This window comes from Choloepus didactylus, chromosome 22, assembly GCF_015220235.1.
Source record: "Choloepus didactylus isolate mChoDid1 chromosome 22, mChoDid1.pri, whole genome shotgun sequence".
NCBI lineage: Eukaryota > Metazoa > Chordata > Mammalia > Pilosa > Megalonychidae > Choloepus > Choloepus didactylus.
The window spans coordinates 27,927,197-27,952,674 of record NC_051328.1 but is presented as its reverse complement, the minus strand read 5'-3'; the positions used below and the strand labels follow the sequence as shown (position 1 = coordinate 27,952,674).

Sequence of the window (25,478 nt, the reverse complement as noted above, 5' to 3'; positions counted from 1 at the left end):
GTCCCATGCTTGAGGGCTCAGCACATCAAACTGCCAGTCCCAATGTTTGCAGCACCTGTTTTTGATTTAAACAAAAAAAAAGCACTCAGAAAACTAGGAATAGAAGGAAACATCCTTAACATGACAAAAGGTATATATGAAAAACCCACAGCTAACGTCATACTCAATAATGAAAGAGTGAACGCTTTCCCCCTAAGATCAGGAAAAAAAACAAGGATGCCCACTGTCACCACTGTTACAGAACATTGTTTTGTAAGTTCTAGCCAGAGGAAATAGGTAAGAAAAAGAAATAAAAGACATCCAGATTGGAAAGGAAGAAATAGAACTCTCCCTATTTGTAGATGACATGATCCTATACATAGAGAATCCTGAAAAATCCATAGCAAAGCTACCACAGCTAATAAATAAATTCACCAAGGTTTTGTGGTACAAGATAAACATGCAAAAATAAGTGATGTTTCTATACACTAGTAATAAACAATCTGAAGAGGAAATTAAAGAAAAAAATCTATTTACAACAGCAACCAAAAGCATCAACCCTGGGATTAAATTTAGCCAAGGATGTAAAAGACTTATACATGGAAAACTAGAAAACATTGCTGAAAACAATTAAAGAAGACTTAAGTAAATGGAAGGACAATCCATATTCATGAACTGGAAGAAGAAATATTGTTACGATGTCAAAGCAATATACAGATTCAATGCAATTCCAATAAAAATTCCAACAGCCTTCTTTGGAGAACTGGAAAAGCCAATCAACAAATTAATATGAAAGGGTAAGCAGCCCCAAATAGCCAAAACCATCTTGAAAGACAAGAACAAAGTTGGAGGATTAACACGTCCTGGTTTTAAAACTTGTTACAAAGCTACAATAATCAAAACAGCATGGCATTGACACAAGGACAGACATATAGACCAATGGAATTGAATTAAGAGTTCAGAAATCCTCAACAAAATCCTCAACAAAATACTAGCAAACCAAATCCAACACCACATTAAAAATATTATAGACATGATTGGGATTTATCCCAGGTATACAAGGGTGGCTCAACATAAAAAAATCAATTAATGTCATGTACCACATTAATTAGAGAATGAAGAATATGATCAATAGAATATGATTAATAGAGAAGATGATTAATGAATCATATTAATTTGTTGATTGGCATTTCCAGTTCTCCAAAGAAGGCTGTTGGAATTCTTATTGGAATTGCACTGAATTTGTATATTGCTTTGACATCTTAACAATATTTCTTCTTCCAGTTCATGAATATGGATTATCCTTCCATTTACTTAAGTCTTCTTTAATTGTTTTCAGCAATGTTTCACATCTATGGCCAACCGATTTTTTTTTAATTCATTTTATTGAGATATATTCACATACCATGCAGTCATACAAAACAAATTGTACATTCGATTATTCACAGTACCATTACATAGTTGTGCATTCATCACCAAAATCAATCCCTGACACCTTCGTTACCACACACAAAAAATAACAATAATAATAATTAAAGTGAAAAAGAGCAATTAAAGTAAAAAAGAACACTGGGTGCCTTGTTTGTTTGTTTGTTTGTTTGTTTCCTTCCCCCATTTTTCTACTCATCCATCCATAAACTAGACAAAGGGGAGTGTGGTCTTTATGGCCTTCCCAATCCCACTGTCATCCCTCATAAGCTACATTTTTATACAATCGTCTTCAAGATTCATGGGTTCTGGGTTGTAGTTTGATAGTTTCAGGTATCTACCGCCTACTACCCCAATTCATTAGAACCTAAAAAGGGTTGTCTATATTGTGAGTAAGAGTGCCCACCAGAGTGACCTCTCGGCTCCTTTTGGAATCTCTCTGCCACTGAAGCTTATTTCATTTCCTTTCATTTCCCCATTTTGGTCAAGAAGATGTTCTCCATCCCATGATGCTGGGTCTACATTCCTCCCCGGGAGTCAAATTCCACATTGTATGGCCAATTGATTTTTGACAAGGGTGCCAAGTCCACTCAATGGGGAAAGAATAGTCTCTACAACAAACCGTGCTGGGAAAATTGGATACCCATATGCAAAAGAATGCAGATGGACTCCTACCTCACACCAATACAAAAATTTACTCAAAATGGATCAAAGACCTAAACATAAGAGCCAGGACTATAAAACTCCTAGAAGAAAACATAGGGAAGCATCTTTAGGACCTTATGTTGGGCAGTTGTTTCTTAGGTTTTACACCAAAAGCATGAGCAACAAAATAAAAAACTAGATAAATGGGACTTCATCAAAATTAAAAAGTTTTGTACATCAAAGGACTTTATCAAGAAATCAAAATGACAACCTACAGAATGGGAGAAAATATTTGGAAACCATATATCTGATCAAGGTCTTAATATCTAGAATATGTAAAGAAATACTACAACTCAACAATAAAAAGACAAACAATTAAAAATGGGAAAAAGACTTGAATAGACATTTCTCCAAAGAAGATATACAAATGGCTAATAAATACATAAAAATTACTTAATGTCATTAGCCATCAGGGAAATGCAAATTAAAACCACTGTTAGACATCATTTCACACCTACTAGAAAGGTACTATTAAAAAACAGAAAAGAAAAATAACAAGTAATGGAGAGTAAGTGGAGAAATAGGAACACTTGTATATTGTTGGTGGGTGAGAATGTAAAATGGTGCAGCCACTGTGGAAAAACAGTTTGGTTATTCTTCAGAAAGTTAAGCATAGAGTTACCATATGACCTAGCAATCCCACTTCTCAGTATAAACCAAAAAGAATTGAAAGCAGGGTTTCAAACAGATATTTGCACTCCAATGTTCATAGTAGCATTATTCACAATTGCCAAAAGATGGAAGCAACCCAAGTGCCCATCAAAAGATGAATGGATAAAAAAAATATGGTAAATACATATAACGGAATATTACTGGGTCCTAAAAAAGACTAAAGTATTGATGCGTGCTACAACATGGATGAACCTTGAAGACATCATGTTGACTGAAATAAGCCAGACACAAAAAGGACAAATACTATATGATCTCCATTATAAGAAATAAAATAAACACAATACGAAAATTCATAAAGTCAGAAACTAGAATATAGGTTTCCAGGGGCTCGGGGTGAGGGATAGGAATGGAGAGTTAATGTTTAATTGGTCAGGAGTCTCTGTTTGTGGTGATGGAAAAGTTTTGGCAATGGATGTTGTGAGGAAAGCACAACTTTGTGAATGTAATTAACACTATTGGGACTGTATATTTGAAAAGGGATGAAAAGAGAAATTTTAGGTTGTGTATAAGTTAATGCACACACACTCAAAAATTCCCGCAGAACCGTACAACACAAAGAGTGAACCCTAATATAAACAGTGGGCTAATGTTAATAGCATAATTATATTATCATTTCATCAGTTGTAAAAAAGGTACTACACTAATGCAAAATGTTATAATGGGGAAGACCATATATATGAAAGGGAACTCTGAGCTTTCTGCATGATTTTTCTATAAACCTAAAACTGTTCTAATTTTTAAAAAATGAATTAAGAAATACATATGTCCATGCAAAAATATGTACATGAATGTTCACAGCAACATTATTCATCAAAGCCAAAAAGTGGAAACAACCCAAATGTTCATCAACTGATGAGTGACTAAACAAACTGTGGTATACCATACAGTGGAAAATTATTCAACTATAAAATGGAATGAAATATTGAAACATGCTAGAACATGGATGAACCTTGAAAACATTACTCCAAGTAAAAAAAGGTCAATCACAAAAAACTACATGGTATATGATTCCATTTATATGAAATGTCCAGAATAGGCAAATCTATAGATATGAAAAGTATATTAGTTTTAAATTAATATTAGGTTTTAATATAAATAAATTTATATTAGATATAAAAGTATATTAGTTGCTTGGGGGAGTGGGGAATGGAGAGTAACTACTAATAGATACAGTGTTCTTTTTAAAATGATGACAATGTAAAAAATGAGATTGTGGTGATGGTTGCACAACTCTGTTAATATATCAAAAGGTATATTTAATTGTACACTTCGTGTAATATGTATGGTATGTGAATGATATTTCAATAAAGCTACTAACATTAAGAAACAAACAAAACAAGACAAAATCCTCAGGGGGTTCCCAGCCCACAAGGCCCTTCTTTCCTTATTCACTCACCTCCAACCATGCTCTCTTCTTTCTACCAATTTCTAGGCCTTTGAACATGCAGTCCCAGTTTAGAACATTCTAACCCAAATTATCTCCAGGTAACCCTCTCATTACATGGTCTCAATTCAGATGATGACTCCTCAGAGACACTTTCCCTGATTATCCTAGCTAAGGAAGCCCTTTCCCCTTCAAATGTTTTCGTTTATAGTCTATCAAAACAGATAGAGTTTAAAGGCTTTAATATATTCAACTGATGTTCATCAGATAGTACCTCAAAATTAGGTAATTTCTAAAGCAGGATTGGGGGTTTTATAGGAGGAGGAGACAGAAAGGGGTATGTGACTGTGGTATTGTCCCAGGTTACAGTTTTCTTTTTCTGTAATTGCTGCAAAATTTTGTAGTTGAAGTGTTTGGGAAATGTTGGGGCTTTCATGCCTCTTTCTTGGGATCCTTAGTGCAATCTTATTTTGGCAACTATTAAAATAGCTATCTTTTTGAGAGCTATCCTTGCAGGCCTTACCAGTTGCCTGTTAACCATCTAATGCCCTTTAGAGGGACACAGAACAGGAGGAAAAGGAAAAAGGGAAGAGAAAAAAAAAGGAAAGGAGGTAAAGATTGAAGTAAGGAAATTCCCTTAGTTGTCTGCGTGTTTATTTTCTGTTTTCCCCTACCCCCACACAGATGCTCAATAAATATTTAATGACTGAGTGACCAGATTCCACACCAACATGCTAAATCTAAGATTAAAGCATGAGCAAATTGTTTGAAACTTTCCAACCACTCCTTACATTTCTCAAGACTACATCTAACTGCTAAGGCAGCTGTATGTGCTTAAGCATCCACCACCTGGGTGCTTGTTGAAATTACAAATTATTGGGCCACACCTCCATGAATTAGCCCCTTCTGTGCTTTTAACTGCACATCTGGCTGCCTATGGAAGCAAATATCATAAAATGGTTAGAACCAAGTCTGTGTGACAGTCTTGGCAATCCCTCCATTGCCTGGAACTAGACACTAGGATTTTTGATTGCACAAGAGAAACTGGAAGAACCTATGGTAACTTTTCAGGTGGTTTAATGTTTTGTTTTGTTTTGCTTTAACTTCAATTTTCCTTTTATTCTTCCCAAATCAAGGTTGAAGGGGAATGGACAAGAAATAATATTTATGGGTCAGACCCCATGTGTGCATTCCCCCATTTAATCTTCCCATCACAGCCCTGTGAGGTGACTCCACCTTGGTCAAGTGTTGGAATTCAGGAATACCAATCGTGGGAAAAACTGGCTTTGCGTGCCTCCTGGTGGACTGCACTGCGAAGTACACATCATCGATGGAATCCTCTTGTCAAAAACTGTTGAACCTGAATCTAATCACGAGGCAGTCAAATCCAGAACGTGGGACATTCTACCAGACAACTGGCCTGGACTCTTCAAATTGTCAATGTCACGAAAAACAAAAAATTTAAAATTCAGGTGAACTGTTCTAAATTAAGAAACACTAAACACATATGACATCTAAATTCAATGAGTGAACTTGGGTCCTAAATTCAAAAAAGAAAGGCACAAAAAGGCCATTGTGGGAACAATTATAAATTTTTTGGAAGTAGACTGTGTATTAAATAATATTTTTGAATAAATATTAAATGCACTGGGTACCACTGGGAGGAAAAAACCTTATAAGGAAAGTGGTAACCCTCTTTCAGAACCTCAGAAACTGACGTTTGGAGAGGTAAAGAGACTTGCCCAAGAATCCACAGTCAATAAACGGCAACATCAAAACAGGCCCAGATCTGTCTGCCTCCAGAGCATGAGCTCTTGGCCACTGGATGATGCTTCTCCGGGAAGCAAGAGATAGGGCTGTGGTTTACAATGTCTCCAAAGGGATGAGAGTGGTCATGGAGTATGGGTATATAAATGTGTAAAACTTCATTAAGCTGTTCAATTTAGGATTAGTACATTTTACTGTAAGTTATGCCTCAGTTAAAAAAATAAAGAAAAAAAAAGGTTCCAAAAATTAAGACTTTGTGGGATTGTCTGCTAAAGTTTTTATAAACTTGTTGGCATCACAAATCTTAAATAAAATATTAAAATATTAAATTATTAAATATTATTAAAATCTTAAGTAAAACACTAATTAACAAACAGAATTTATGACACATTATGACCATGATGGCTCAATAATAAGAAACCTATTAATATTTTAGCTTGGACCATATGAAATTGTTAATATTTTAATTTTTTACCTACCAAAATGGCAACTGCATATGGTTTGACCTAAGAATTCATATTAATAGGTGGAAGGAAAAATAATATGATCATCTCCATAGATATCAAAACAGAACTTAAGACAAATAAAAATCTATTTTTATAAAATACTGTATAAAATTCAGAAATAATTCAAATACAAATAGGAATTTAGTATATAATAAATGTGGCATCTCAAACCTATAGGAAAAATATGGGCTAGGCAATAAATTGTTTTGGACAACTGTGTATCCATTTGGAAAAATATAAAATTAGATTTTTACCTAATGTCAGGATAAATTTCAAATTGATCAATATTTATATGCAAAAAAACATAAAAGTTCTAGGAAAAAAAAGAATTCCTTTATTACCTTGGAATGAGGAAGGTCTTTATAACTATTACTAAAATCCAGAAGCTACAGAATAAGCAAAATAGAAAACTCTGATCATATGAAAATAATCTGCTTGAGAAAAAAACACAAACTGAGGGGAAAATTCATCTTATATCCTAAAGGGTTAATATTCCTATTCTATAAAGAAATTGTAGAAATAGATTGGAAAAAATACATGAACTAATAAAAAATGAATAAAGAATATAAAACACATAGTTCACAGAAAAGGAAGTACAAATGACTCTTATAAATGTTAAAAGATGTTCAAATTCATTCATTATAGGATAAATAAAAATTAAAATTATACCAACTTTTACCCATCAGATATGCAAATATCCAGAAGTTTGTTTACTGACTTTGTTGGTAAGAAGTGGGGATTCTCATGTATCAGTGGTAGGAGGGTAAACTGGTAAATCACTATGAAGGACAATAATATCTATCAAAAGGATTAAATTTTATATTACTGTATCTGAATATAATTTTCTCTTATTACTGATGAAAATTTAAAAACGCTATCTCATAATGTTAGTTAAGGTAATGGTAGCTGCTGTAGCAAATAAATTTTCATCTCTTGTATTGTACCTTTCATTCCCATAAGTTCTGCCAATTTTTTTTTCAAAAAACAATGTTTCCTCTATATCCTTTATCTCTTTTGCCATGTCTTCCCTCAACTCGATCTGAGTTTTGAACTGATTTAGCATATTTGTTTGAATATCTTTAATTAGTTGTTTCAATTCTTTTATCTCATTTGAAGTGTAAGTTTGTTCCTTTGACTGGGCTATAGCTTCATTTTTCCTAGTGTGACTCCTAATTTTTTGTTATCTAGGCATCTGGTTTCCTTGATTACCCCAATCAGATTTTCCCAGACCAGATGGGCCCAGGTCTCAGGAGAAGGATGTAATCAGTATCAAGTTTCCTGAGGATAAGACCCAGCAGGTTGTCAGACTTTCCTGTGAGGCCTCTAGATGCTGTGCTTTTCCTATCTTGCCCATTAGGTGGCACTTGTCAGCCCACAGTTCCCCATGGGTATAAACAGGTATAGTGCCTTTAATTCTCAGGAGACCCTGTCCCTGCCAAAGACTGAGGGTGAGCCAGAAGCCAAGCTTAAGCTGTTTCTGTCTTATTTTTACCCCTGGGCCATGGGGTCTGAATTCTGTGAGGGAGGGCAACCAATTGAGCTGGGCTCTGCCCCACTATTCTTAGGGAAGATAACCCCTTTAGGGGATTATCTCCTTCACTTGACTTCTTCCTTCATCTCTCTGACTATCTTCACTCCACGCTTGCCTGGGTCAGGGCTGATAACTGAGAATGTCTGAGGCTTTCTCTAATGAGCTACTTAGAATGAGAGAAAAAAAAAGAAAAAAGAAGAAATCCCCTTTTCAAAGCCAGTCCCTGGCTCCCCAGTTTTACCAGTCAAGAGCCAGAGTTGGTACCCAGTTCTGTGGACCCCTTTTCTTGGGACACAACCCTTTTCCAGTATTCTGAGCTCAGCCAACTCCAGAAGTCTCTGTTTTTATTTTTTTTCCACAAGCCCTGCCTCCTCTCTGCTGGGAGAGACCTCAGGGTTCCTTTCCTGCTTGCTCTGGATTTATCTGTGCTTATAGCTTGTATTCAGTAGTCCACAATTGTTAATTAAAAACACAGTTGGAGCTTGGTTGAGCTATTTTCCAAGAGACTGCTTCTTTTTCCCACAGGGAAGTGTTCCAGCTCAGCCTGCCATGCCAGTGGGGGAGGGGTACCAGTTTCTGCAGTTTGGGGAGCATTACAGTTCTATGCTCTGGTCTACACCCTTTCACCCAATCTAGACTGGTGAACGATGTGTGTTCAGCCATGGATGTCCCCAAAACAGTTGTTCCAGACTATTTACTAGTTGTTTCTGGCTATTTACTAGTTGCTCTAGAGGACTAGCTAAATTTCACACCTCCCTATGCTGCCACCTTGCCATCAGTTTGTCTTTTGACTTTATTCATAATAGTTTTTGCCATGCAGAAATTTGTATTTATCAATTTATCAATTTTTTATGGTTTCTGAATTTTATGTCATATCTAGGATGAACTTCCAGCTCCTGATGCCCTCCACTATTCAGCACCACTGCTGTGCACTTAGGGAAGTTTTAATTTAAGTCTTGTCTAGTGTAGCACCACAAGAAATACAACTTGGCAGAGAAAAATTGGAGGCTTCAGACTTTTGTCATAACTAGAAGACTGTCAATGCTGGGTTTCACCCTTTAAAATAGAACTTAACCAAGTTTTTGTGGAATTTCTCTCTTAAAATATCTGAGCTAAAGAATGGCTCAAATGCCAAAAGCCCTATTGGTTCTACCGTTTGTGAACTAGAGGGGAAAAGAAAAGGAATTCTGTATCAACAGTGAAAAATTGGGAAGGTTGTAGCAACTGCAGAACTTTTTGTGCCACAGCTGCCATAGTATTTACTCTTGTCGTAACAAGCAAGAAACTACTCTCCTTGAGAGCAGGTAGACTGTGTTTAGAACGTGAAGGATCACAGCTGCAAGTTGCAAATGGGGTCTCCACAGCCAGGTCTTTAAGTACATGCTATACCCTGATTCTTAAACTTTAATATGCATCATAAAGCTTGTTAAAATACAGATTACTAGGCCCCAGGCCCTAGAGTTTTTAATTCAGTAGGTCTGGAATGTAGCCCCAGAATTTGCATTTATAACAAGATCCTGGGTGATGCTTATGTTGCTGCCCTATAAAACAAAAACACCATGGGTGAACACATCTCTTCCTACAGGACAAAGAAAGATATCTAAAGAATCCAGCTGAACAAGGGCATTGAATTTGCCAAGAAGTTGGTGTATTCTGTCCTGCAATTTGTGTTTCTCCAGACTCTTGCTCATGGTGCAGTGTTTTTTCACATGCTTATAATTGTAATCTGAGAGCTCATCTTCAATGGAACTTTTTCTGTGGGAATTCTATGCAGCCTAGGAGAGAGAACAGTCTTCCAGAGAAGTTTTCGGTTTGTTTCTACCAGGCATCTATGGGATATGACTGGCCAGGATGACTTTTTCTAAGTGAACTGCTCAACTTGGAGGTTCTTAGACTGTTCGAGAAGAATACATTTGAACAGCATATGAAGGAATGCCTATGCTTAAAAGTTCTCATGAAAGAGATTTTTTTTCTCCCAAGAGGCCAAACTAAGTAAGATTTCCTTTTAATCCATCTTTTTACCAAAGGATTAGCATTTGGAGGGTCTTGGCTTCAAGAAGAGGACTCAGTTCCAACTCCCTGCCTTACATGGGCCCAAGATCTCCTCTCCTAGTGTTAAAATCCAAACCCCTTGTTTACTGAGAAGCAGAAGGAGAAGCATACTCTACCATCCTAGTTTTCAGTCTCCTGGGTTTTTTTTTTATTTTTTAGAAAAGCAGTTTATTCACACACCATACAATCCATCCAAAGTGTACTATCAGTGGCTTGGTATAATCACAGAGTTGTGTATTCATCACCATGATCAATTTTAGAACATTTTCCTTGCTCCAAAAAGAAAAACCCCATACTCCTTACCCCCTATTATTGAAACTTAGCATTGGTATGGTACATTTGTTACAACTAATGAAAGAATATTAAAATATTACTAACTATAGGCCACAGTTTGTATTGGTTGTATTTTTCTCCATATACCACTTTATTATTAACACCCTGTAATAGTGACATACATTTGTTCTAGTTCATGGAAGAACATTCTTATATTTATACTATTAACCACCTTCATCATCCCCAACAGGGTTCACTATAAGTCCCATGTTTCATCCTCTAGCTTTCCTTCTAGTGACATACACTACCCTAAATTTCCCCTTCCAACTACAGTCACACCAGTAATTCACAGTTATACTCACAATAATGGGATACCATCACTTCTATCCATTTCCAAACATTTTCCTGTTTGTTTTTTATTCTTTGGAGGACTCCCTTACTCTCTTGAAAGCTTAGTTCTGAATCTGAAAATACATACTTTATCCAATATATCTAGCAGGTGTTTTTTTTTTAATACAGTTTTGTTGAGATATAGTCACACAACCTACATTCATCCACAGTGTACAATCATTCATAGCACCATCATACAGTTGTGTGTTCAACAGAACCTTTTCCTTACTCCAAAATAAAAATAAAAGCATAAAAGAACACCCAAAACTTTCCATCACCTCCATCCCACCCTATACTTCATCTAATTTTTGTCCCCATTTTTCCACTCATCTGTCCATACACTGGATAAAGGGAGTGAGAGCCACAAGGTTTTCACAATCACAAAGTCACACTGTGCAAGCTACATAGTTATACAATCATCTTCAAGAATCAAGGTCACTGGGTTGTAGTTCAACAGCTTCTGGTATGTCCCTCCAGCCATTCCAACACACCAAAAACTAAAAAGTGATATCTATATAGCACATAAGAATACCCTCCAGAGTGACCTCTTGACTCCATTTGAAATCTCTCAGCCACTGGAACCTTATGTTGTTTCATCTCTCTTCCCTCTTTTGGTCAAAGATTTTCTCAATCCCACAGTGCTGGTTCCAGGCTCATCCCCAGGAGTCGTTTCCTGCATTGCCAGGAGATTCACACCCCTGGGTGTTATGTCCCTTGTAGGGGGTAGGGTAGTAAGTTCACCTGCCGAGTGGGCTTAGACAGAGAGGGGAAACACGTCTGAGCAACAAAGAGGCTCTCTGGGGGAGACTCTCAGGCACAATTATAAGTAGGCTTAGCTTCTCCTTTGCAGCAACAAGCCTCAAAAGGGAAAGCCCCCAGATTGAGGGGTTGGCCCACCAGATTGGCTCTCCTCAATGTTTGCGAGAAAACCAGCAATAACCCAGGTGGAGAATGAAGTGGGGTCCCTTTCCCTTAATCCCAAAACATCTGCAAAGCAATAGTGTTGTGTAAACAGTATTAGGCCATGAGGAGGGGGGAGTGAGACTGGGCCTGTACCAGTTAAAGAAATCAAAACTTTACCTTTAGGGGAGGCAAAGCTGCGGTTGCACGCATCAGCCAAGCGTAACCCTTTTAACAATAACTGCTCCAGGTCCAAGTGAAACTTTTTGTAACCCTTTAATAATCAATAGCTGCTCCAGTCCCAAGTGAAACTCTTTGTGAAATTGTTTTTGTGAAATTGTTTTGTATGATCAATAACTGTTCCAGTTCCAAGTGAAACTCTTTGTGTAATTGTTTTTTGTGATCAAGAGCTAAACTGCCAACTCTGCTTCTGTTAGAATAGCTTGCTTGCTTGCGTTTCTAGGATACGGTTTCTGTCTATATAAGGCACCAGCGCACACAGGTGGGGGCTGCTTGCTGAACTCCCTGCGCGGAATGAGAGGCAGCAGCCGCCTGCTAGCTGGCTAATAAAAGGCTCTTTAAATTCTGTTTGGCTGTCTCGTACTTTAACTCGCGGGCACCGTAACAGAGAAGTCCAACTTTTCTGCATTTCTTCCCAGTTCCTTGGGGGACCCCGCAAATACACTTTTACTCTCTGCCTATATCACTCTGGGATGTATCGGGATTTCAACCCAGCCTGTACAAACTCACTAAATCCCACTTCCCATTCACAGCTCCATGCACCTATGGTGTTCAAACAAACTGATCATATAAGTTAAATCATCTAGTGTGCTACAGAAAATATAGATCCTGCACCAAATAAACATCTCCTTCCTTGGTCTCACATGAAAGTTGTAGTTTTAAAACCCAGTCAGTACTATCCTTTACCCTTGGGCCTGATTTGTCTTAGTCCTAACCAGATCTGCTTCATTCATATCTCCAATTGAAGTCTGAACTCTTTTTCAGCTCTTTCAACAGTTCTAGCAGGTGTTTTGAACCCCAAACACCCCATTTCTATGTATATATTCAAAAGAATTAAAAGCAGATACTCAAACAGATATTCATACAACAATGTTTATAGCAGCATGATTCATAATAGCCAAAAGGTAGAAGAAACCCAAATGTCCATCAGCAGATGAATGGATAAACAAAATGTGGCATATACACAATGGAATATTATTCAGCCTTAAAAATGAATAAAGGTCATGAAAGACATTTGCACACAAATGTTCATAGTGGCATTATTCACAATTGCCAAAAGATGGAAGCAACCCAAGTGTCCATCCACCAATGAATGGATAAACAAAATGTGGTACATACATACGATGGACTATTATTCAGTTGTAAGAAGGAATGAAGTCCTGATGCATGTGACAACATGGATGAACCTGGAGGACATTATGTTAGTGAAATAAGCCAGAGACAAAAGGACAAATATTGTATGGTCTCACTAATATGAGTTAATTATAATGAGCAAAGTCTTGGATTTAAAATCTAGAGTATAGATCACCAGGAGATAGAATGAGAGTAGAGAATGGGGAGCTGATGCTTAATTTGTACAGAATTTTAAATTAACTTGATTGTAAATGTTTGGAAATGGATAGAGGTGATGGTAGCACATTACTGTGAGTGTAATTAACAGTGCTGAATTATGGGTGTGATTATGGTTGAAAGGGGAAAGTTCTGGGTTGTGCATGTCACTAGAAGGAAGGCTACAGGATAAGACATGGGACTGTACATAGTTGTGCCAGTTTGAATGTATTGTGTCCCCCAAACTCCATTATCTTTGATGTAGTCTTGTGGGGCAGATGTTTTAGTGCTGAATAGATTTGCTTGGAATGTGCCCCACCCAGCTGTGGGTGATGACTCTGATGGGATATTCCCGTGGAGGTGTGGCCCCGCCCATTCAGGGTGGGACTTGATCAGTGGAGCCATATAAATGAGCTGACTCAAGGAGAAGGAACTCAGTGCAGCTGTGAGTGACGTTCTGAAGAGGAGCAAGCTTGCTAGAGAGGAATGCCCTGGGAGAAAGCCATTTTGAAACCAGAACTTTGGAGCAGACGCCAGCCACGTGCCTTCCCAGCTAACAGAGGTTTTCTAGACGCCATTGGCCATCCTCCAGTGAAGGTACCCGATTATTGATGTGTTACCTTGGACACTTTATGGCCCCAAGACTGTAACTCTGTAGCCAAATAAACCCCCTTTTTATAAAAGCCAATCCATCTCTGGTGTTTTGCATTCTGCAGCACTAGCAAACTAGAACAATAGTGAACCCTGTGGTGTTAACTAATAGTTAACCCTGTAGTTAATAGTACAAATATAAGAATTTCTTTCATGAACTATAACAAACATACATCACTATTACAAGGTGTTAATAATAGGGTGGTATATCGGAAAAATACACCTAATGCAAACTATGGCCTATAGTTAACAGTAATATTTTAATATTCTTTCATCAGTTGTAACAAAAGTAGCCATACCAATGCTAAGTGTCTACAATAGAGGGGTTTATAGGGTGTGGGGTTTTTCTTTTTGGAGTAATAAAATGTTCTCAAATTGATTGTGGTGATGAATGCACAACTCTGTAATTATACCAAGAGCCACAGATTGTATACTTTGGATGGAAGGTATGGTGTGTGAATAAAACTTGTTTTTTTTCTTAAAAAAACGAAGTTCATACACATGCCACTACATGGGTGAACCTTGAAAACATCGTGTTGAATGAAATAAGTCAGACATAACGGGACAGATGTTGTATGATTCCACTTATATAAACTAGCTAAAATAAGCAAACCAATAGAGACAGAAAGCAGAGTACAGGTGAAAATCAGGGAAAATGGGGGAGTTAATGCATAATGAACATAGGGGTTCTGTTTGGGGTGATGGGAATGTTCTGGTAATGGATGGTGGTAAGGGCAGTGCAACAGTGTGAATATGTTTAATCCTACTGAATGTTATGTTTAGGAGTAGCTGAGAAAGGAAAATTTACAGTGTATGTATGTTTCTACACCGTAAAAAAAAAAAAAAAAGCAACTGAAGAGACAATGACAATTATATGCAATACATAATCCTAATAATGGATTCAATCTAATAATGGAAGAAGAAGGTCCAAAAGGACATTATTGAGACAAATGAAAAAAGGGGAATATAGGCTGTAACCTTTATATCTAATTTCTTGACCTGGGTAACTACACTTAAATTAGTTATATAACTGAATATCTTTGCTCTTAGGAAATGTATATAAAAGTATTATGTGTTCAAGGAGCATGATGTATACAACATACTCTCAAACGTTTAGAAAATAGGCAGATATATAGATATATAGATATATAGATGGATCGATATATAGAAGGATACAGCAAAGTGGCAAAATGTTAAAATTGGTGGATCTGGGTATCTGTGGGGAGATATGTTTGAGTTCTCTGTATAGGTTTTGTGTTATTTTTACAACTGTCCCAAAAGTTTGAAATTATTCCAAAATAAAAAGTCTAAGGAAAAAAATGAGACTTGAGAGGGAGGCAGAGGCTATGCTATGAAGTTTAAAATTTATTCTAAGTGCAATAAAGAAAGTAAGGTGTGGTTAAGAGCAAACCTTTTGGAAGCGAATGTTTAATGTGTGAATCTCAACCACTGCAGGGCTTAAATAGAGGAAAGACATGATATGCTTTACATTTTGAAAATACCACAGGAGTTGGAGGCAAGAATGGAAGCAGGGGGTTAAAGTGGAAGCAAGAAAACCGTATAAGATGTTGTTTATGAAACCCTTAAACGCTACCTTCTTAAAGTGCTCATGTTCCTTCTTTTCCCAATACCATACTTCCCTATCCATGGCTTCTTGGGTAACTTTTTAAATTTGTCTTTATTTCCCATTTTAGGAAGTTGAGAAGTAATCAGCCCAGGGCTGGAATGGTGCTCAAAGTATCAAGGACTCAGGCTCTGTCACAGATGACTCATTTTCAAGGGCACTTCATGGTCTAAGACAACTGCTGGAGTCCGGCCCTTACCTTTCCAGCCATCAGGAAGGAGGAAGAGATAAATGACACAAACCAGGAAAGACATTCACCAGGAGTTATGCATGCCATTTTTGCTTATATCTCATTGGCTAGAATGTAGTCAAATTGCCAACCTACCTGCAAAGAAGTTGAGAATGTAGTCTTATTCCAAGTGATCACATGCCCAGCTAAAACTCAGGAGTTTTTCCTTCTGGAAAAGAAGGGCAGAAAATGTATTGGAGAACATCTAGTAGTCCGCCATATCAATCCACATTTTTGTAGCAGAGAAGTATGATTAATAAAATACTTTCAAACACAAAAATACATTACATTAACAAAAAATTGGTAAAAACATGGAATGGAAATACAAGATGAGAAGAAAAAGGAAGCATGTAAAATTTCTAACTGTTGAAGAGTTTGTTCATGTTTGTTTGTTTGTTTTTATAGTGGATTATGATGGTTACCAAATCACCTTTGGTACTTAAATTCCATTGGATATGTTTGAAAAGTGATAGAGCCGTTTTATTGAAATATCAATATTAAAATATGCTGGAATTATAGCCTTTGCATAAAAAAATGTAATGTCAACTTGAAAATGTGCATGGAAATGGAGGAATTGGGTTGTTTACCACCAGAATTTACTGATTAATTTAGCATCACTAACTTACATACCTCCTGACATGCCTCAATAGGGAGCACATGCCACCACCTATGAAAGATTGCCAAAAAATGTTGAGCCTGAATCTAAACAAATCTGACTAGTGTTTCTCAACCTTTTAAAAATTACTATTAATATTATCCCCCTGAGGAGTCTTTTTCAGACATTTTTTTCCTAATTGGCCCCCATGTAATTTTAGTATCATAGATGTGCTGTGTATCTGTTTATGTACTGTATGTGCTATATGTATATCTTCTTTTTTTTAATACAACAAAGTTTGTTTCTTGCTCAATCTACATGTCCCATATAGGTCACCTAGGGGCTCTGCTCCACACAAGTCTCTTGAGGGCTGAAGCAGTTGAAGTTGCCATATTCTGCAGCTGTGCCAAACGGGACATCCTCCTCAACCACTTCTGCTCATATGCCATCAGCCAGAGCGTGTCTTGTGGCCCCACAAAAGGAGCCAAGAAAGTAGGGGAGTAAATGGGATATTCAGTGCTCATTATTGTCTCTGTCGCCCCTTTCCTTATGAATACTTACTTTCAGAAATGAATCTGAATTGGCCATTTACATCTTACTGTGAATTGAAGTTAATTATTTCTAACCAGTAACACATTTAGCCTTCTCTCCCTCTTTTTGGATTGCAAGACTTTGTTTCCTAGAAAAGGATTCCAAACAGGTGGTAAATGAGGAGACTTAGGGAGAGTAGATAGCACAACCATCTATTTGTCTTTTTTTTTTTTTTCCATTTTTATTGAGATTGTTCAGATACTACACAATTATCCAAAGATCCAAAGTGTACAATCACTTGCCCCTGGGTACCCTCATACAGCTGTGCATCCATCACACTTAATTTTTGTTCAATTTTTAGAAACTTTTCATTACTCCAGACAAGAAATAAAGTGAAAGATGAAAAAAGAAAAAAAGAAAAGGAAACTCTAAACCTCTCCTATCCCTAACCAACCCCCCTCAATTGTTGACTCCTAGTATTGATATAGTACGTTTGTTACTGTTTATGAAAAAATGTTGAAATACTACTAACTGTAGTATATAGTTTGTAATAGGTATATAGTTCTTCCCTATATGCCCCTCTATTATTAACTTCTAATTGTATTGTCATACATTCGTTCTGGTTCATGAAGTGATTTCTAGTATTTGTACAGTTGATCATGGACATTGCCCACCATAGGATTCAGTTTTATACATTTCCATCTTTTGACCTCCAACTTTCCTTCTGGTGACATATATGACTCTGAGCTTCCCCTTTCCACCTCATTCACACACCATTCAGCACTGTTAGTTATTCTCACATCTTGCTACCAACACCCTTGTTCATTTCCAAACATTTAAGTTCATCCTAATTGAACATTCTGCTCATACTAAGCAAGAGCATCTACATTTCTTCCACAAGGCAGGAGGGAGAGTCAAAGAAGGTAGAGAGGCAAAAGAAAGAGGAAACAAAAAAAAATGACAGCTAGGAAGCAACAAAAGGAAAAATAACCTTAAATCAAAGTAGAATAAAGAATCAGACAATACCACCAATGTCAAGTGTCTAACATGCCTCCCCTATCCCCCCCTCTTATCTGCATTCACCTTGGTATATCACCTTTGTTACATTAAAGGAAGCATAATACAATGATTCTATTAGTTACAGTCTCTAGTTTATGCTGATTGCATCCCTCCCCCAATGCCTCCCCATTTTTAACACCTTGCAAGGTTGACATTTGCTTGTTCTCCCTCGTAAAACAACATATTTGTACATTTTATCACAATTGTTGAATACTCTAGATTTCACCAAGTTACACAGTCCCAGTCGTTATCTTTCCTCCTTTCTTGTGGTGTCTCACATGCTCCCCATCTTTCTCTCTCAACCATATTCATAGTTACCTTTGTTCAGTGTACTTACATTGTTGTGCTACCATCTCCCAAAATTGTGTTCCAAACCACACACTCCTGTCTTCTATCACCCTGTAGTGCCCCCTTTAGTATTTCCTGTAGGACAGGTGTCTTGTTCACAAAGTCTCTCATTGTCTGTTTGTCAGAAAATATTTTGAGCTCTCCCTCATATTTGAAGGACAGCTTTGCTGGATACAGGATTCTTGGTTGGCGGTTTTTCTCTTTCAGTATCTTAAATATATCACACCACTTCCTTCTTGCCTCCATGGTTTCTGCTGAGAGATCTGCACATAGTCTTATTAAGCTTTCTTTGTATGTAATGGATTGCTTTTCTCTTGCTGCTTTCAGGATTCTCTCTTTGTCTTTGACATTTGATAATCTGATTATTAAGTGTCTTGGCGTAGTCCTATACATATCTCTTCTGTTTGGAGTACGCTGCGCTTCTTGGATCTGTAATTTTATGTCTTTCATAAGAGATGGGAAATTTTCATTAATTATTTCCTCTATTATTGTTTCTGCCCCCTTTCCCTTCTCTTCTCCTTCTGGGACACCAATGATACGTACATTATTGTACTTTGTTTCATCCTTGAGTTCCTGGAGACGTTGCTCATATTTTTTCATTCTTTTCTCCATCTGCTCCTTTGCGTGTAGGCTTTCAGGTGTTTTGTTCTCCAGTTCCTGAGTGTTTTATTCTGCCTCTTGAGATCTGCTGTTGTATGTTTCCATTGTGTCTTTCATCTCTTGTGTTGTGCCTTTCATTTCCATAGATCCTACTAGTAGGTTTTTTGAACTTTTGATATCTGCCATATACATGTCCAGTTCTTCCTTTACAGCCTCTATCTCTTTTGCAATATCTTCTCTAAACTTTTTGAATTGATTTAGCATTAGTTGTTTAAATTCCTGTATCTCAGTTGAAGTGTACGTTTGTTCCTTTGACTGGGCCATAACTTTGTTTTTCTTAGTGTAGGTTGTAATTTTCTGTTGTCTAGGCATGGTTTCCTTGGTTATCCAAATCGGGTTTTCTCAGACCAGAACAGGCTCAGGTCCCAGAGGGAAGAAATATTCAGTATCTGGTTTCCCTGCTGGTGTGTCTTAGAAAATTGCTCCACCCTTTGATGCCTCGGGTCACTGTGCTTTTCTGCCCAGCAGGTGACGCCTGTTAGCCTATAATTCTTGACTGGTGTGAGGAGGTGTGGCCGTGTTCCCCCAGGCTCTGGGGTCTGGTTCTGAATGGAAAGGGCCCCACCCCTTTCCTCCTAGAGAAGACAGCCCCCCAGGTGGAGGTCATTAGCATTTCAATGGTCTCACTCTCTGCTTGTGGTGTCTCCACCCTTCCCAGAGTCACAGCCCTGGAAACTGAAAATGACTGGGGCTTTCTCCACTTAGCCAAAAAAGAAACAGATAGTCCCCTTCAGACCCAGTCCGAGGCAACCCTCCGGCTCTCCCAGGTTAGTCGTCACCCAAAGCCTCTGTCTGTTTTTGGGGGCTGTGTACCTGTAGTGAGCAGTTCACACTCGCTACTTAAAACCCCAGTTGGAGCTCAGCTGAGCTGTATTCGCTTGCTGGGAGAGAGCTTCTCTCTGGCACCACAAGGCTCCGCAGCTCGGGCTATGGGGGAGGGGGTCTCCGACCTGGTTTCGCAGGTTTTACTTACAGATTTTATGCTGTGTTCTCGGGCATTCCTCCCAATTCAGGTTGGTGTATGATGAGTGGATGGTCTCGTTTGTCCCCCCGCAGTTATTCTGGATTATTTACTAGTTGTTTCTGGTTTTTTGTAGTTGTTCCAGGGGGACTACTTAGCTTCCACTCCTCTCTATGCTGCCATCTTGCCCCGATCTCCCTTTCCTTTCCTTCTGAGCAACTATAAATAACACTGCTTTGAATATCCTTGAGCACAGCGATTTTTTTCCCCTTGTATTCAGAATTACTTCCTTTAGAACAAGTTCTCAGAATGGGAATCGCTAGAACAAAAGTGTGAGTTTCCAAATGCCTTCTTCATCCAGGCAGCAGCGCCAAGTCCTATGGCCTCTATTTGTCTTTTTATTCATTTATTCATAGTTCATCTTCCCCCCCTCCCAAAAATGATTTAAGGAGGCTCATAAAAGTACATACAATAAAGATACAATGAGATTTAAAATAAGAGTGAAGAAATAAGGACAATGGAAATAAGAATTGGGAAAAAAATCCTAAAATCAGGAATACACAAACAGCAAATTTGATATAGATAACAAATATGGTACTGAACTTCCTTAGAAGCCAACAGAGATAAGAAAATATCATCAGCTATGTGTGACCCATGGCTCAGAAGATAGAAACAAACCAGGAACTCGGGAGAAACACAACTATTCCTAGTCTGAGGCCTTTGTAAAGACCTCAATGGGTAGGAGAAACAAACATGTCCTCTGAGAAATATGACAGCTCTGTTACAGAGCTGTTTGGTTATTATGTCAACTGATGTGGGGCCACATAAAATCCTGCAATAAGATGCCACATAAGAATTGCCATAATGGGAATTTATACATAATATGAATTTGGGTATTACCTATTCAGAGGCTGCTCCCATTCCCCACCCAGCTCCTGCCAGTTTCCACACAAGGGCAGCCTGAAGACCCTATCTTCTTGGTGAGGAAAGGGATGGAGAGCTGATGGGTAGGGTGAGGTCAGGTAGAGAAACCCCAACTCTGGAAGCGGGTAGGCAGAGAGCAAGTCCCTAATTCTGCTAGGTCTAGCCAACATTGCTGAACTGGATCCAGCCACAGGACCCAGAATCATCCCCACCAATATATAAGCCAAAGCAGACAACTGCTGTCTGGTGGTACCAAGCTGCAGCAGGGAACAGGATGGACAGGGAATCCCCCCACAGCACCCCCAGCCTGCTTCCAGCAAGGCACACCTGGTCACTTCATCGCTCTCCAAGCATGACTGAAGATTTGGGGCACTGTTTATCACACTTTGGCTGGCTTTTGCTGTGTTTTATTCTAGAAATAACTTGTATGTATATATTTTTATATAGAAAAAGAGTAAGATTTTCACCTTCTAAAAAAACACTTTTGCCCCCAGCAAAAAATATTGATTGCCCCTGTTGAGAAGGCATGCTCTACAGCTAAATTCCATTTAGTGGAAATACAGGTTTTAAAGGAACAGGATAAATGACACCACAAGGAAGTAAGCAAATAATCCAAAATGTGGGACATTTTATAGCAAAACTGGCCCAGTTTCTGCCACAAGGTAATGATGTGAAAAGAAATAAAAGGAAAAAAAAAAAGGGGGGGGGGGACCTTCTCTAGATTAAGGCAGTCTGAGACAAACCATAAGTGATGTGAACTTTGTTTGGATCCTGAATCAAACAAACCAACCATAAAAAAATATTTTGGAGGCAACTGGGGATATTTGATTATGGACTAGAAATTAGACTATTTCAAGAAACTATTGTCTTACTTAAAGTGATGTGGCATATGGTTAAGAAAATATGATTTAGAGATGCATATTGAGGTGTATGGGGTGGGGGTGGGGAATAACATGATACCTAGGATTTGTTATATTATCCTGCAGCAAAGAAAATAAGAAAAAGGAAAAAAGAAGATAAGTGGGAAAATCTTGATAATCATTGAATCTGGGTGACAGGTTGTCGGAAGTAAAGCGGTACCTGTAAGGGAATAAACGCTCTCTCGGTTCTGGAGGAGAAAAGAATTTATTTACGATCCTGCAAGATGGGGCGTCCAGCCAAACACGCGGAAGGCTGGCGCCCCAGAGGAAGAGAATGGCGATCTTTAAATCTCCTACTCCTAATTTGCAAGTCCCTCCCCTGTTTCCCCATTGACTGGGTACTACAGAGGTTACAGCCTATCCGAGAACACTAACTAATTCATCTTTTGAGATTTTAATTTGTACAGCCAATCCCAGAGAGCCAACTAGCTCATTATTGAGATTTTGAACTGATTAGCCAATCCCCCCCCCAAATTTTTATTTTATTTTATTTTATGCTGTGAGTTCCCACCTCTGATACTACCTCATGTCTCTTTACATCAGGCAGATTCTCTCTTCTCTTTGTCTGGGGCTTGTTTAAACTGGTTTTGCCTCCATTTCCCTTATTCCATGCTGTCTCTATGTGAAAACGAAACTTATTCCTTTCTTACACAGGTATATAGGTGTTAATTATACTATTCTTTCCACTGTTATATATGTTTGAAATTTTCAGTCAAAATTTCAAAATTATTTTAGAGAACATGTAGACAAAAAAGTTTAAAGATCACTAGTCACATACATGCTAACTCCACCACTTACAAAAATATTCCAGATATTTTACTAGAAATTTTTTTTTTTCAGTGTGGAAGCCCAACTGACACTTTGCTCTGCTTCAACTAGGAAATTCCAGAATCAGAAAAACAAGCACTTTGTACCCTGTGATGAACCAACTATGATGAGGTCACTCTGTTTAGTTCTAAACCCAGAGAACATTTTTTTAAAACTAAATTCTGGTAAGTGTGGACTCCCTAATAAAAATTGGTGTTTTCCTTAACTTTTAGAATGCTGATGTCTAAAAGGCTGTCATAATCTTTGTGGATATGGTGAGCATGAGGAAAAGTCTCTCTGCCAAGAACAAAAGAGTATAAACCTGTAATCGTGCAGGTTTTTCCTTAAAAGAAAAAAAAAAAAAACTTGCAATCCCTTTAAATACTAAATAAATAAGTTGAAGTCTGACTGTTTTTACACTAGTAATATTTTCAGTTAAACTTAACTTCTTGTTGTAGTTCACTTAACAAGAAGATTAAAAGTAATGGCAATAGTTTAGTCTTTGTATTCTCTTATTCTTCTTTCATACATTCATTCAGCAAATATGTATTGAATGCCTACCATGTGCCTTAAGAGGTTCTAGGCACTGGGGATATAGAAGAAAATAAAACAGATCAAAAGAAAAGAAATCTTTGCTCTCATGGACCTTACAGTCTAGGGGTTTTTAGTCTTTAAATGGGCCATAATGTAAAATTAGTTCGAATTTCGATAATCAAGTAAACGGCTCAAAGAACAAGAATACTTTCCGATGCTTTAAACACTGAACGACAAAAATTAAGACACACGTGTGCTAGTTCTGTGGATCGTCGTCTTTGGGCATCACCATCTAGATAATATACGTACCTCAGACAGAATGTCGGAGTGTGACGGCTTCTTAGAAGGTACTGGCAAACAATTCGGCCCCAAGGGAGTATCTGAATTTGAGGGTTTTATAACCTCATATGGAACTTGCTAGTAAATATACCTAAATTGTTTAAAATAAATAAGAGTATGAATGAGAGGCTCCGGGAATTCCGTTCTTCTCCAGTGGATATTAACTCCATAATTCAGCCGTGAGGGTATTTGAAGTAGAGCCACTCGTGCGTAAGAGGCGGCGTGTGTGAACATAAGGGGGGATTCCTTTTTTCCGATTGAGAAGAGATCCTAATATATGTGCCAGGCACTCGGGACCGAGAGGGACACGATTCACTCGAGAAAAATTTCAGGGCTCTATACTTTTGGAAACTGACACCAGCTAAACGGCTTTTCTGCTTTGCTTCACAGCTCCCTGCTCTAGCTGAGCCGGGCCCAGAGCTGGGAAAGGTTAACAGATGCTGACAACGCCAGGTGACTTGAGAACTGCTGGAAGCCTCTAGCCGAGTGGGGCCTAAATTGGGGAAAAATGGGACGGGGATAATCTCGCGACAAGGAACGGGTTCAGGAGAGAGGGTGCAGACAAAAACGGAAACCCCTAACTGAGCAAGAAAAGTAGGAAATCCTCACAGGGACTGACCTGTCACCCTCTCAGATTCTGCACCTGCGTCGTACACGACGCAGCCCTGCCACCCGAGTCTGCACATGCGCCCTAAGCGGCACAGGCCCCGCCCCCAACACCCGCCGTCGGCACCTGCGCCTGCGCAACCTTGGGTCGCCTGGGGTCCCGCAATGGCTGATGACTGCCCGGGTTTAGTGGCGACTTAGGCACGTTGTCTCTGGTCCTCACCCGTTAGACAGTAGGCGGTGCTCGGGTTTCTAAAGAAAGGCTGGTGAATTCACAGCGTAGAGCCCTATCTCTGATCTTTTCACGCATTCTTTGTTTTATCCTGAGACGCCGGGTCGCCACTATCACTCCTGCCGCGGTCATCCGCAGAGCTGATATTAGCATATTTGGAAGCTGCCCCCACCTGTTGGGTTCTTTTTAACCTGGAAACACCCAGGACGTGATGGTCACTTCAGAATGTCATCCCTCCTTTGACTTCCAGATGAAGCAGAATTATAAAGTTTAGTTATAAAGTTAATTTGAAGAAAGAAGAAAGAAAGGAATGATTCGGACTATTCTATTCAGTCTGGAAATATGAACAAGCACCTGCCATTGTGTTTACCTCGGGGGAGAAGAAACTAGGTGGTTGAAGGAGGGGGATTAGAGGGAGTGTTTTGTATCTTTGAAAGTTGCCCAGTGTCCATGTATAATTTTTAAAAATGTTTATGTTCATTTAAATTCTTATCAAAATGTAAACACCAAAGAAATTTGGACATTTAAGAGGTCTCTGGGTAGAATTCAGCAATGCTGGATAGAATTATCTCTACTGTGAAGATAAAATGTCTTGTGTAAACCACAGTGGTCTTCCTGGTTATTTCTGGGCAGAGATGGGGGCAGGGAGGGCTGCAGGGAGAGGACCCAGCCATTTTTGGAAAATTAGAGGCAGTGGTGGCATACAAGAAACTGAAACTTTGTCATCTCAATCATATATTTCCTTTGGATTTACTAAAAAAAATTTTTTAAAGGTAAATTTTAGTGTGGGCTTACTTAAGTCAAAAATAGATTGGAAGGGGACATTTGATGTTTGTGTCTAAAGGAAAATAATTGGGTGTGACTGGCAGGGTTGTGACCTGTAGTTCCTCTTTTAGAGAAGGAAAACTTCCTTGGTGAGGAATCTTCAGGCTGGCTATGGTATATTCCTGCCCCCAACCTTGGAAGATAATTTCGGTTTCCCTCCTTGTCACGGCCCAAAGGGGCTTTTGCTGCCACGAGGCCAAAGAAGACGCCAGGCACATTCTGAAGTATGAGCTTTTATTCGGAGCTTACTAGAGGGAAAGGAAGTCAGTGGAGCTGCTCTGAATGGCAGCTGGTCCAGAGCTCAATGTGAAAATACTCTGCACTTTGTGGGGCAGGGGGCTGATCAAGCTTGAGACAAAGACATTCCAATGGGTATGAGAGCATAATCCCTGGGTCTTGTGACATAGGGAAGGATCAATTATAGTCAACAGGGAAGAAGGGAGTATTATAGGTTATCTTATAGATAACAGTATCTCG

The 25,478-nt window shown here is 38.5% G+C and overlaps 1 long non-coding RNA gene across 1 annotated transcript; it reads right to left on the bottom strand.

Annotated features, from left to right (window-relative positions):
• On the bottom strand, positions 1-24,006 carry LOC119518670. Its single transcript, XR_005213813.1, has 4 exons — positions 23,958-24,006; positions 23,309-23,429; positions 15,757-15,829; positions 1-55 (listed from the first exon to the last, which is right to left on the bottom strand). It is a non-coding gene; the product is annotated as an uncharacterized LOC119518670 (long non-coding RNA).
• Between the last annotated feature and the right edge of the window lie 1,472 nt (positions 24,007-25,478).